A 15,659-nucleotide genomic window follows, 5' to 3' on the forward strand; every position below is an offset into this window, starting at 1 on the left:
AGATGACGCGTATTCCGAATCCGCAGCATGAATAGAGATGACGTGTATTCCGAATCCGCATCATGAATAGAGATGACGCGTATTCCGAATCCGCAGCATGAATAGAGATGACGTGTATTCCGAATCCGCAGCATGAATAGAGATGACGCGTATTCCGAATCCGCAGCATGAATAGAGATGACGTGTATTCCGAATCCACAGCATGAATAGAGGTGATGGGTATTCCGAATCCACAGCATCAATAGAGATGACGCGTATTCCGAATCCACAGCATGAATAGAGATGACGCGGATTCCGAATCCACAGCATGAATAGAGATGACGCGTATTCTGAATCCACAGCATGAATAGGCATGATGCGTATTCCGAATCCGCAGCATGAATAGAGATGACGCGTATTCCGAATCCGCAGCATGAATAGAGATGACGCGTATTCCGAATCCGCAGCATGAATAGAGATGACGTGTATTCCGAATCCGCATCATGAATAGAGATGATGCGTATTCCGAATCCGCAGCATCAATAGAGATGGCGCGTATTCCGAATCCGCATCAATAGAGATGGCGCGTATTCCGAATCTGCAGCATGAATAGAGATGACGCGTATTCCGAATCCACAGCATGAATAGAGGTGATGCGTATTCCGAATCCGCAGCATGCATAGGCATGACGCGTATTCTGAATCCGCAGCATGAATAGGCATGATACGTATTCCGAATCCGCAGCATGAATAGAGATGACGCGTATTCCGAATCCGCAGCATGAATAGAGATGACGCGTATTCTGAATCCGCAGCATGAATAGAGATGACGCGTATTCCGAATCCACAGCATGAATAGAGATGACGCGTATTCCGAATCCGCAGCATGAATAGAGATGACGCGTATTCTGAATCCGCAGCATGAATAGAGATGACGCGTATTCCGAATCCGCAGCATGAATAGAGATGACGCGTATTCCGATTCCGCAGCACGAATAGAGATGACACATATTCCGAACCCGCAGCATGAATAGAGGTGATGCGTATTCCGAACCCGCAGCATGAATAGAGGTGATGCGTATTCTGAATCTGCAGCATGAATAGAGATGACGCGTATTCTGAATCCGCAGCAGGAATAGAGATGACGCGTATTCTGAATCCGCAGCATGAATAGAGATGACGCGTATTCCGAATCCGCAGCATGAATAGAGATGACGCGTATTCCGAATCCGCAGCATGAATAGGCATGATACGTATTACGAATCCGCAGCATGAATAGGCATGATACGTATTCCGAATCCGCAGCATGAATAGAGATGATTCGTATTCCGAATCCGCAGCATGAATAGAGATGACGCGTATTCTGAATCCGCAGCATGAATAGAGATGACGCGGATTCGGAATCCGCAGCATGAATAGAGATGACGCGTATTCCGAATCCACAGCATGAATAGAGATGACGCGGATTCCGAATCCACAGCATGAATAGAGATGACGCGTATTCTGAATCCACAGCATGAATAGGCATGATGCGTATTCCGAATCCGCAGCATGAATAGAGATGACGCGTATTCCGAATCCGCAGCATGAATAGAGATGACGCGTATTCCGAATCCGCAGCATGAATAGAGATGACGTGTATTCCGAATCCGCATCATGAATAGAGATGACGCGTATTCCGAATCCGCAGCATGAATAGAGATGACGTGTATTCCGAATCCGCAGCATGAATAGAGATGACGCGTATTCCGAATCCGCAGCATGAATAGAGATGATGTGTATTCCGAATCCACAGCATGAATAGAGGTGATGCGTATTCCGAATCCACAGCATCAATAGAGATGGCGCGTATTCCGAATCCGCAGCATGAATAGAGATGATGCGTATTCCGAATCCGCAGCATAAATAGAGATGACGCTTATTCCGAATCCGCAGTATGAATAGAGATGACGCGTATTCCGAATCCGCAGCATGAATAGAGATGACGTGTATTCCGAATCCGCAGCATGAAAAGAGATGACGCGTATTCCGAATCCACAGCATCAATAGAGATGGCGCGTATTCCGAATCTGCAGCATGAATAGAGATGATGCGTATTCCGAATCCGCAGCATAAATAGAGATGACGCTTATTCCGAATCCGCAGCATGAATAGAGATGACGCGTATTCCGAATCCGCAGCATGAATAGAGATGACGCGTATTCCGAATCCGCAGCATGAATAGAGATGACGCGTATTCCGAATCCGCAGCATGAATAGAGATGACGCGTATTCCGAATCCGCAGCATGAATAGAGATGACGCGTATTCCAAATCCGCAGCATGAATAGAGGTGATGCGTATTCCGAATCCGCAGCATGGATAGGTATGACGCGTATTCTGAATCCACAGCATGAATAGGCATGATGCGTATTCCGAATCCGCAGCATGAATAGAGATGATTCGTATTCCGAATACGCAGCATGAATAGAGATGACGCGTATTCCGAATCCGCAGCATGAATAGGCATGATACGTATTCCGAATCCGCAGCATGAATAGGCATGATACGTATTCCGAATCCGCAGCATGAATAGAGATGATTCGTATTCCGAATCCGCAGCATGAATAGAGATGATTCGTATTCCGAATACGCAGCATGAATAGAGATGACGCGTATTCCGAATCCGCAGCATGAATAGGCATGATACGTATTCCGAATCCGCAGCATGAATAGGCATGATACGTATTCCGAATCCGCAGCATGAATAGAGATGATTCGTATTCCGAATCCGCAGCATGAATAGAGATGACGCGTATTCTGAATCCGCAGCATGAATAGAGATGACGCGGATTCGGAATCCGCAGCATGAATAGAGATGACGCGGATTCCGAATCCACAGCATGAATAGAGATGACGCGGATTCCGAATCCACAGCATGAATAGAGATGACGCATATTCTGAATCCACAGCATGAATAGGCATGATGCGTATTCCGAATCCGCAGCATGAATAGAGATGACGCGTATTCCGAATCCGCAGCATGAATAGAGATGACGCGTATTCCGAATCCGCAGCATGAATAGAGATGACGTGTATTCCGAATCCGCATCATGAATAGAGATGATGCGTATTCCGAATCCGCAGCATCAATAGAGATGGCGCGTATTCCGAATCCACAGCATCAATAGAGATGGCGCGTATTCCGAATCTGCAGCATGAATAGAGATGACGCGTATTCCGAATCCACAGCATGAATAGAGGTGATGCGTATTCCGAATCCGCAGCATGCATAGGCATGACGCGTATTCTGAATCCGCAGCATGAATAGGCATGATACGTATTCCGAATCCGCAGCATGAATAGAGATGACGCGTATTCCGAATCCGCAGCATGAATAGAGATGACGCGTATTCCGAATCCGCAGCATGAATAGAGATGACGCGTATTCTGAATCCGCAGCATGAATAGAGATGACGCGTATTCCGAATCCACAGCATGAATAGAGATGACGCGTATTCCGAATCCGCAGCATGAATAGAGATGACGCGTATTCTGAATCCGCAGCATGAATAGAGATGACGCGTATTCCGAATCCGCAGCATGAATAGAGATGACGCGTATTCCGAATCCGCAGCACGAATAGAGATGACACATATTCCGAACCCGCAGCATGAATAGAGGTGATGCGTATTCCGAACCCGCAGCATGAATAGAGGTGATGCGTATTCTGAATCTGCAGCATGAATAGAGATGACGCGTATTCTGAATCCGCAGCAGGAATAGAGATGACGCGTATTCTGAATCCGCAGCAGGAATAGAGATGACGCGGATTCCGAATCCGCAGAGTTTTTAAAAGATTCGGCAGATTCGTTGCAGAAATTTTCCTGAGCACATAAAGGAGATTTCTGCTATCTTCTCCGCGCGGCTCGTACCGGAGATGCTGTGGAAGTTCCAATGTAATTCCTGCAGCAGATATCCCACATTTCTGGCCCGGGTGAAGGTGGCCTTTGGGCTCCTTCACACAAGCATATGCACATTTGCGCGCGCCTCAGCACTGCATTCTTGTGGAACGAACTATGATTTTTTTGCACGTGTATCTGTGTATTTTACTGCACTTTCTCAGCCCACAGAGCATGTTTATTTGCGCAAACAAGACACACCGCTTGAAATGGCTAATAAGTTCATTTTCCAGCGGAATTACGCAGCATACTACGCATCTCCTTGGGTATTGAACAAGCATTTGCACAGCCCTCTATTGACTTCTTTGGGGACCTTTGGTGCGCAAATGCGCAGAAAAGTAGAGCATGCTGCGTTTTGTTTGCACACGGAAATGTGAACAAACCCATTGAAGTCAACGGGTTCTATTCTCTGCGTATTGTGTGCACAAATACGGTCATGTGAAGGCGCCCTTAAAGGGCTTGTGCTAGAATTACAAGTGGGGATGAGATTTACTAAAAGCCCTTCCACATGGCTTCTACTGTAAATGAAGTGGATTTTCGATGCGCAGCATGTCCCCCATGTGGGACATATTCTAAGGCTGGCTGGATGGATGCACAATGTTTTACGGTGTTTTTCTGTGTGTTTTTCAACACTGGTTTTCTCTGTTCTTCATCAAAAACGCTCAGCCTGATGTTTCTTTAAAGGGAAACGGTCACCAGGTCCATGCTGCCCGAACCAGGACCGCGGGGCTGATGCACCCACTCGACCCATGCCCGAACCAGGACTGCAGGGCTGATGCGCCCACTCGACCCATGCCCAAACCAGGACCATGGGGCTGAAGCACCTACTCGACCCATGCCCGAACCAGGACCACAGGGCTGATGCACTCAGTCGACCCATGCCCGAACAAGGACCGCGGGGCTGATGCGCCCACTTGACCCATGCCCGAACCAGGACTGCAGGGCTGATGCGCCCACTCGACCCGTGCCCGAACCAGGACCGTGGGGCTGAAGCACCTACTCGACCCATGCCCGAACCAGGACCGCAGGGCTGATGCACCCAGTCGACCCATGCCCGAACCAGGACCGGAGGGCTGATGTGCCCAGTCGACCCATGCCCGAACCAGGACCGTGGGGCTGATGCGCCCACTCGACCCATGGACTAACCAGGACCGCAGGGCTGATGCGCCCACTCGATCCATGCCAGAATCAGGACCAAGGGGCTTATGCGCCCACTCAATCCATGCCAGAACCAGGACCGCGGGGCTAATGCGCCAACTCGACCCATGTATGTTTTATTCTGAATTGCTGCTGCGTTTTGGAAAAGACATACTTGGAAGTTTGACTTGTAGTTCAGCTGGAACGGAGCTCCGAGTCAAAGAGGCGGCCACGCCGGTCTTCCCCCACCTGCATCATCTAGACCAGTGATGGCGAACCTTTTAGAGACCGAGTGCCCAAACTGCAACTCAAAACCCACTTGTTTATTGTAAATTCCCCCCCCCCCCCTCAGCTCCTCTGCTTTCTGCTGTTTCTGCCACTGATCCCACGAGCACATTGTGACGTGCTGCCAGACACCTCCTCCCCTCCCCCCCTCCCCTGCTCTTGCGGAACCAAGTAGGAGACGTCAGAGGAGGATCCCAGCTGCACACTGACATCACAGTGTGCGCCGGAATCAGTGCTTCTAGCAGCGCTGCTGAGTGAATACCAGCAGGGGAGCTGCGGCACCACTGCCAGTATTTACTAATGTGGTGAGCGGCCAATGGCGGCGGGGAAGGCTCTGAGTGCCGCCTCTGGCACGCGTGCCATAGGTTCGCCACCACTGATCTAGACTGACAGCTCCTCTCCCCATACACAAGCAGGAATAGCAGCTGGCAGTCCCTATGTCGAGTATGTTTTTCTGAAAAGTAGCAGCATTTTAGAATAAAGCATATATGGGCCGAATGGGCATATCTGTCCGTGATTCAAGCAGCATGAACCTTGTGACAGGTATCCTTCAAAGTGCATACTGAAATATAAAACTCAGTACATGCAAAGCATTTTGGTTTGTGTCATTTTCTCCAAAATGCAGCATGCTCTAGGAATAGTATGGTATCTTTTCTTGCACCTTTTACCCATAGGCCAGTCTATAGAACATGAAAAATGCTACAAAAAACAAGATTTAAATGATAAGAGAAGAAAAAAACTCCACCAAGAATGCTTGCAAAAAGGGACATGAAATACATGTGGGACATGTGGCTTCTGTCTGTGAGGGGGCCCTAAAATCACCATGAGTGGGTGAAGTACTGGTCCTGTAATGATGGCTGTCAGTCCAACAGGTGCGATCAGCGTGACGCGTTTCACCCCGGCGTGACATCATATACTGCAGTGCAGCTGGCCGCACCAGGAGCTTGTGAATTGCTACTGGCCATGTGAAATCTTTCATGCACTTGTCACCCTCTAGTAAACCATGAAAAACATCAATCTGAATGAAAAGCTACAAAAGTGACTTTATTCCATATTAAAGAAACACTCCAATAAACCCATTGATTTACAAAATCACGCAAAATTTGTGTGATGTGAGAGGCACATATGTCACAGCAATATCAACCCTGCGGAGTCATATACATGAGCGGTGCGGGAAAATATCACGGCATGTCCTATCTTTGGGCATTCCCTCGTAACGCATCACCCATTGTTGTAAATGAGGTCGGAAAACGCATCGCACGCAAATGTGATGTGATGTTTCCCATTCAGAACAACAGGATCGCTACTTTATCCGGAAGTGATGGGAGGGACATCCGCGGGGACATCACACATGCATGAGCGTGATATCGGGCCGAGTTTCACAGCCCAGTATAACACTCGGCCGTGTGAAATTAGCCAAAAATAGAGCATGCTGCGTTTTTTGGGGGGAAGCCACCTTAAAACCTGCTCTTTCTTTCTGCGTTTTACGCAGCAAATGCCCCCATAGAAGTCTATGGGAGCTGAGCAAATACGCAAGGTGAAGTGTGAAACACTGCGCAAAACACAGGATAAAGAACACATCAGGACCTCATTAGGTTAAATAGCCTTTTAAACCTCAGAAGGGGTGTGTCGTGCGTGCGTGTGAACCAGCCCCGCTTGCGCAAAAACTACAGCACTGTGTGCAGGCATGCGTGCAAATCAACCTCATGCAACTTTGTTCATGTGCAAATACGCTGCACAGCGGCGAGTGTTTTTATGCATACGGTCGTCAGAATGTTGCTTTATTTACGTGCGTAATACGTGCATGAAAAAAATGCAGGCGTGAGCGGCCCAATAGAAATCAATTGGCTTTTAGCACCACGTAATACATAAACCCGCGTGAGTGAGCCCTAAGTGTAGTGTAACCTGCAGCATTACACAATACAAGCACTGTGGAACAAATCTACAGTATAAATTGAACTGTGGGGCAGATTTGAAATTCCCAGCATATCATTTTATAAGATGTAAAATGTGATTGTTCTCAGTATATGTACCCCGTTTTCCCGAAAAGAAAACACACCCTGAAAATAAGACCTAACCTGAAAATAAGACCTACACTGAAAATAAGCCATAGCTTGATTTTTCAGGATTTTCTGGGAGGCTTGAAATATAAGCCCTATCTCAAAAATAAGTCCTAGCTGCATTACATAAAAAAAGGAATACATTACCTAAGAGGCTCAATAAAGATCCCTCCCGCTGCTCTCCGGAGCTCCAACGCACTTCTTGCAGTCCTCGGCCGCTCACAGAAGAACACTACCTGGTTACAGGATTCATAAATCCCACCTCTAGGAAGCGATGGCTCTGATTGGTTCTCGAGGTCTGCTCAGCTGAGCAATGCAGCGCTCGATGAACCAATGTGGTGGCTACTATTGGTTCATCGAGTGCTGCATTGATTATTTCTTTGACTGCTGCTCATCCAATCACAGCCATCGGGTTGTGTAGGTGGGATTTATGAATTCTGTGGCTCAGCCAATTCTTAAATCCTGCCTCCACAACGCAATGGCTGTATTCTTCAACCACTGATCAGCCAACCAATGCAGCGTTCGATGATCCAATCACAGCCATTGCATTAGTTCATCAAGCGCTGTATTGCTTGGCTGAGCAGACCTCGAGAACCAATCAGAGCAATCAGTCTCTGGAGGCGGGATTTATGCATCCTGTAACCAGGAACAGATCCTCTGTGGGCGACTGAGGACTGCAAGAAGCGCATCTGAACAGCAGTGGGAGGGTTGTGGACCAAGCCTGCTAGGTAAGTATAATAAGACATCCCCTAAAAATAAGACCTAGCGCTTCTTTTGGGGCAAAAATTTATTTTCGGCAAAACCGCAACATAAAAACCGCAGCAAAACCGCAACAAAGCCGCCCTGTGTGAACCCAGCTTAAAAGTTTTATGGTCTCTAAATTGTGTTGGGGGGTCAACAGACCTGTGTGTTATCTCTGCTACAGATTTCTCATATTCTCCAAAGATGCATGAATTTATGAGGTGGATTGGTTACAGATTTGTTGTGGATTTTCTCAATGAAGTCAATGGGGAAATAACATTTTACACTGAATTCCATTTTTTGGAGATTTCTCAGCGGATCTGCAGCACAACCTGTAGGTAGGGACATCTGTAAAAGTTAAAATAACAAGTGAAACAAAAAAACAAGAAATATTCATTCACCTCCTCCATCTGCTCCGCGCTCCATCCTGAGTCTTGCCTGCTCCCTCACTGGTCTCTGCATCCTGGCCCCCAGTGATATTCCATAGCAAATCCATCCTGTGTGAACATCTCCTTCTAGAGTCAAAGAAAAGCCCTACCTATGCACAATCCTAACTGATAAAGTAATAAAGCACTAGAGTATATAAACAGCTCCATGCAACATCTAACTACGGCCCCCTGCACACAGGCGGAAATTCCGCGGCGGGATTTCCTGCAGAATTTCCGCCTGTGCCCGCTGCCATAGGATTGCATTAGATAATGCAATCCTATGCACACAGCCGCAATTTGACCGCGAGAAATCTCGCGCAGTAAACGAATCGCAGCATGTCCTATTTCTGTGCGAGTCTCGCGGAGGCCCTCACAGAAATGTCACTGGTGACACGCTGGCTCCACTCCGCGCATGTGCCGGATGGGCGGCAACCGGCACATAGCAGAGCGAAGGAGACGCCAGAGGAGGTGAGCAGCGAGGGTCATTGTAGGGGCACAGCTTGCATCCCACTGTGAGAATTATCGCAGCGGGATCCGACCCGGCCGTCTGCAGGGAGCCTACCGGGAGGCACAGACCCAATGAATTATATGTTTTTAGGTTGTATTTTAATACACAGGCTTCATAGTAATTTAACTCTTCATTGTCATTCACAGTGTTTGAAGGTTTCCACCACAGTTTCATTACTACCCATGTTAGAAGGCGGTAGGGAAATAAAATCCATTGTACACATTATGGGGCAATAACTGAACTTCTAACTCGAAGGTTCTTTCCAAAAACAACAAAACGTTCCATAAGTGTGATCTATCAAGAACAGTAATTAGCAGGTTGTCAAACTGAAACACTGATTCCTACTATCTAATTATAATAATATGGGAAGAAAACAGATCCGAGTTCAGTGCCAGCTTCAATCTTTTTCCCCAGCCATATTGGCGCTCCTCACGTCCTATCGGAGCTAAAAAAGAGAAGGTGGGGCAGCCAGTAATGGACGGCACTCGACATTCTGCTGCCTCTTGGATGGAACATAATTATGCCTTCTTGGTTTATTTTAGGAAGGTATTTAAATACTTCTAAATAGTAAAAATATCTCCATGTTGATATTTGAAAGCAAATTTAGGTGGACCATGTGATATAGAGACTGATAGGCCGTCTCCCATTTTGTGTATGTCAGGCCTTATGCCTATCTCAGCTTGCTTTTTTTATTAGCCCATTCAGGCCTGGCTATAGTGTCATCCATTTGGTGTATAGTTAGATTGCTTGTGTAATTCTTCAGATGCCGTTCCACCCATCTACTCACTCCTGCCCATCGATATTCAGATTTAGAAGGGCCATTGTCTCACCTTTCCCAGGACAAGAACTGTGAGGTGCAAATAACCCCTTCTTTTCTCCACTGGTATTGGTTGGTGTAGAATTAGCATGAGTGAATCACATTGTGTGACCATGTAGTTGATGAAGCCTTAGGAAAATTATTCCCCTAGGAGCTGGCTTCTCGCAGACATGCTGGCTCTGACATTTAAATTAGGGAAAAAACTTTTAATAAAGATTATTGGTTGTGTGAGTGTCCCAGCCCAATATGAATTATGTTTTCAGAATCAGGCGGGCCACCTGAACAAAACACATCTACACTGATTGCGGTGCATAGCCCAGAACACTCTCAAATGGCATATCTGCAAGCCTGGTTATAGTTTACGTGTCATGTTTGATATCACTGAATAGATAAAATCATGACCGGAAATATGACAGGCATATATTCCCAATCGGAGGATCTTCTGCAAAGATATGGCTGAAATGGGGAATTATGGTTTATCCACAGGTCCATGCGCATTTACCCTACCCTTCTCTGAATGACCTTAGAGGGGGAGGGGGAAGGTGCATTCTGAGAGACTCAGTGTCAGACTTCAGAGGTATGCCTCAGGGTAATGCTGTTCCCGTTAGTTTCAGTGACTCTACACGAATGAGAACCTCGGGCTGGATATCCCAAATCTGGTATCTTTCTTTTATTTTTCTCCATGTTTTATTTTAAAATACTGTCTTGTTGTGTATAACTGTATACCCTTATACTCCCATGTAACAACCTTTTTGCATAGCCTTTATATATCTATCTGCACTGCTAGTCTTTTTTTTAGAATAAATCAGCAATTTATTAGTTAAGCCTTGTCCGTTTTAAAATGAACCATAACTCTGAAGATTTTGTTCATAATTCATAAGTCTGGGTTCCAGCTTACCTTTAAATTTGGCTGTGAAAGCATATATACAAGCGGCATTGTGGTGTGCGTTAAACCAGATCAGAGGGTGACTTGTGCTTTCGGTCCGCATGTGGCAGAACTCCGTGAAGGCTGGTTACAAATCCACCTGTAGTCTGGTGACTCCTCACTCAAAATCTCGCTAGAGCGATCGGAATCTGCCATGACAAATTGGAGCAATGGTTAGAGCGATCGCCTCCCCCCTCCCTATCCATGACAGACCATACTGCCGTTGGCCAAACCTTAACTGATTTTAACATAGCAATCAGAGAAATGGCAATTGATGTGATCTACCAGAGACCGGGTTTTGAACAATATTAAAATCTCCATACAACCTTTCATCATTTTTGCCTACAAAAGGGAACAAAACTGGTCATCCCTTAGGGTGGTCTTAGGTGGGAGTTGGATTTTAAGCATCTGCCAGCCGCGCTCTGCTTTCACACAGAAGTGCTAGTCATTCAGTGGATGGAGATGGAGTATGCTGGAGATGTCTCCTGGGCACCTGCCTCCATTCACTGCAAGCAAGCATTTCTACCAAATAATTTTTTGCAAAACATAGCTGTAGACACCTCCCCACTGAAGTATAATTACATCCAGAGCTTCACTATCGCTCCCCATCACAATTTAATCACATTCAGCACTTTGACAACCCTCTAACCTTTTGCTTTCTCCCTTCCCAGTAGTAAACATATGGACAAAACTCTCTATCTACTCTCCCCCACCACAAAATATGTGTTAATTCAAACCTTTCTCAGTCCCCAGAGAGAAGATTGAGGTTACCCTTGTGTTAATATATGGGTACCAAAACTCACATGTACCTTCCTAAATTGGAGTGAGTGTACGCTGTGGGCAGAGCTTCCATGTGACACTTTCTCTTGTTCCACTTTCCATAGTGCTAATGACCAACAGCTAATTAATTCCTAGTGTGTCATGGCACCCCTGGCAGGTTCTCATGGTGCCCCAGTATGCCAAGGCTTTCTAGTTGGGAATCACTGGCTTAGGGATTTGTGGACAATTGCCCGTCTATGGTTGTCACAGGAAGTGAGTGGTCAGTGCTTTTGTTTGTTTGAGCTCTTATTCCTTGTTTTATCTTAAGAGTAAAGTAATAAAGCATTCATATACATTGTTCTCCTGTACTTAGTTCACTTACTTAAACATTATGCCCATTCATGTAAAAGCAATCAACTTTGCTGGGCAGAAAGAACTGAACAGTGTGTGGCCAAGAAACGTCTACTGTCCAAATCAAGTCTTTCTGTAATTTTTTTCTCTTTGATTAACAAGTGAATGAAACACAAATTGTGATATAAAAGTAACAATATCCTCAATCTTTAGTCTTTGTTCTTTTGACAGAGCCATTAATCAGCTGAGAACAAGACCAGCAGTGTTGTAGCAGACAATAGGATGAGTTTTGCCAATCCGCCAGGCACAATACCAGGATTATGTCTTGAGGCTGTTCTGTACCTAATGAGAGCTCAGTGCAGATCTTAGATCACTGGCAATCCGCAGGTCCACAGTTCCAGTTTTCTGGTGTATCCGTCATGGCAAATGATTAGTATCCATCCACACGTTTCCGTATTCTGCTTAGGGTGGCTTCAACGGGCATGTTTGCGCATATTACTGTACTTTTTGCACTGGCTGGGCCATTTCACTTGGGCATGGGACACAGCCGTGCCCCGAGTTAAATGGCAATTTAGCCTTATTAGTTCCGTTTTCCTGCAGAATTGCGTAGCGTATTGCGCATTTGGGCAGATATTGGGTGCGTATTTGCGCAACCCCCATAGATACTTTTGGGGCCTGTGGTGCTCAAATGCACACTATAATAGAGCATGCTACGCTTTTTTCGAGTCCACCCTTAGGCTTCATTTACACGAGCGCATAAAGAGAGCGTTTTTACGCCCGACTGTATATACTCGACCATTGGTTTCCAATGCATTCGTTCACATGGGCAAATATACGGTGCGTAAATACGTTGGACCGTGAAGAATGGAAGATACGCGCCATATACGGCGGGCAAAAAGATAGTTCTGGAACTATCTTTTGCCCAATATACGGTGGCGGCTCCTATAGACTCCTATGGAACTGGACAAAGAAAGGGAGGGGGAGGCAGTTTAACAGCGTCTAACGCTTTGAAAAGCTTACAGGCGCCTCTATAAAAGCATTAGGAGACGCCCCGCGGATTTTAGCAGAGTAAGGATTTTCCAGGGTGCAGCATATTTTTTCGCTAAAAACAACGCTCACCGTAGTGTGAATAGGAGAGAAAATGCTTGTAGTGATCACGTAAAAACAGCCATTCGTGCAATTTACGGCGTGGCTGAGAAAACGTAAATACGCATACGGCCGTGTGTAAGAGCCCTGAGGCTGTATTTACACAGGCGATTTTCTCATGCGATTTCAGTGTGTGGAGAGATGTGTGATAACAACACATTATTGTCAGTGGGGTGATATACACGAGCGATTATATTCTTACAGTGATAGTGCGAGCTAGAAAAATTAAAGTATATCTTATATTTGGACGATTCTGTTCAAGAATTGCCCATTTTCTATGAATGCATGGAAAAAAAAATCGGATCACATGCCATACGATTTGCATGAGCGAGTGATGCATGTACAGCAATGCAATTTTTCTGCAAAGCACATCACTATGGCAGGTTTACGCATGCAATATCGGTCTTATTTGTACTCACCTGTGGAAATACAGCCTTAGGGCTCTTTCCCATGAGCGTATATCGGCCGGCTGATATACCCTACGTTGGGAGTGAAAAAATTGGTGAATGGGCGCACAAATCAAATGTTTGTGCGCCCGTTCAGACATCATGGGTACCGGTGTATATATGCTGAGACTACCATGCCGTCGCCCCGTTCCCCTCCCCATTGCAGGCTTGGCTCACCTCTGCTCTCCTCCCAGCTCGTTCTTTGCACTGGGAGGGGGCGGGACAGGGGTGGAGCCAAGCACTGGCACATCCAGTGAAAGCGGCCCAAGTGTAATTCTTCGTAACCCCTTCTTGGAGTTGGCCATACACTGTATTGCCATGGGGTAATATTTTTCTGTATAGGAAAAGGAAAAATCCCCCAAAATTGCAGTAAATCTGTGTGATGATACTTCACTTTCCTAGGTGAACTGCTTGACCAATGTAATTTCCTAATGTCTATGGAATAGGAAGCATTGATGCCATCGGAGTAATTAGTCAAGTATATATTATATATTGCTTTATTGTGTCTACGTTTTTTTTTATTGTCCTGCAGATTCATGGGCGTCCGCTGCCAGGAATAAATAAGGGAGCTCTTGCAGTTATCAAATGGCAGGCAGCGTTATAACCCAAAGACTGCGCATTGTAGGAAGCAAGAACTGGCACAAGTAGGCACTCAGTGAAGACTATATTGGTACACGCGGGGCCATGCCAAGTAGTTTACCTAAATAGAACATAGGCTATTTTCACGTTGTGTTGTAAAGGGTCTGTAAGGGGTCTAAATCTGCAGGATTTACGGACGTATACCTCCGATGGATGCCACAGTACTGTTAGTCATTGGCCCCCACTGCACATAGGCGCTCGTTATATAAAAAAGCACATACGGCACAGTGTACTTTTTAATTGGATGCTTCTTAATGAAATAGTGCAGTTTGCTGCACTACTCCATACAGTAAAAAAACATATACCGACATATACGGGGCAGATGGAGGCCAAAATGACAATCTTTTGTACTTTGGTGGGTGAATAAGGGCAGATGGATATGTTTTCCTGGTGCATTAGGCAAACATACACTGCAAACGCAATGCGAAAGTAGCCATACTAGTTAAAAGGGTTATCCAGGAAGTGCCCGCAGGGATACACCAGGGTCGGAGCAGAAGCGCTGCTCTAACCCCTGTGTAGTGGCCGACGCTCTGAACTGCACACAGCTCTCACTGGAATCAATGGGAGCTGTGCTTACTATTGCAGGCGCAGCTCCTATTGATTTCAGTGAGAGCTATGCTGTGAGAGCTACACAGGGGTCGGAGCAGTGCTTCCGCTCCTACCCTAGTGCATCCTGGCGGGCGCTGCTTGGATACCCCCTTTACTGTAGTGGACCAGCAATTTCAGATATAGGCCATCCACAAGAGTGAAGCTGTTACTGGTTTAAAAAGCCCTCATACAACCCCTTTAAGAGCTCCTTTTAGGAAAAACTACATGTAGACAAAGTATATTAACTTACCTGTACAGCAGCAATGGTAGTTCGGTCATTACATGCTTACGCAAGTAACACTTGATGCTTACAACCCCTTCAATACTGGATAATCTGGCCTGTTAATAGGGCTAAACAGCCCAGGTGTATTAAAGGGATATTAAACTTTAAAAATGATGGAAAAAAATAGATATTTGTAAGCCTATAGCTACACCTACGTATGTTCTTAATAATGCTAAGGCTGGCCACACATTACATGGGTGTTGGCTGATTGCTCATCTGCCGACATTTATCTCTCCTGATCCCCATACACTCGAACATTTCATGTATTATGGGGTTAGGGGAGTACCCCACAGTCAGACTGCTCTGGCAGCGGCTTATCTCACCAGAACAAAAAGGAACAGACATGTTATAATCCGAGTGCCTGATCCTTATCTTCCCTTACATTTGCCATTAAGGGGGAGCGGGAGGCAGATGGTTGACTGATCCTACCAAAATCAGCGGGTTCGGCCAGTATACATCTAATGTGTATGACCCGTTTATACTGAACGTTTAGCTTTGCGGTGCCTGAGCCATACGCAGCATAAAATCCGGACAGGCACACATGTTACAGAAAGGGATGCTTCATTCTTAAACGCTGCTGTGTTTCAGAGAGAAGATGCTTTAAAAAACACCAAGAATAAGGAGAAGA

This window comes from Eleutherodactylus coqui, chromosome 3, assembly GCF_035609145.1.
Source record: "Eleutherodactylus coqui strain aEleCoq1 chromosome 3, aEleCoq1.hap1, whole genome shotgun sequence".
Lineage (NCBI taxonomy): Eukaryota > Metazoa > Chordata > Amphibia > Anura > Eleutherodactylidae > Eleutherodactylus > Eleutherodactylus coqui.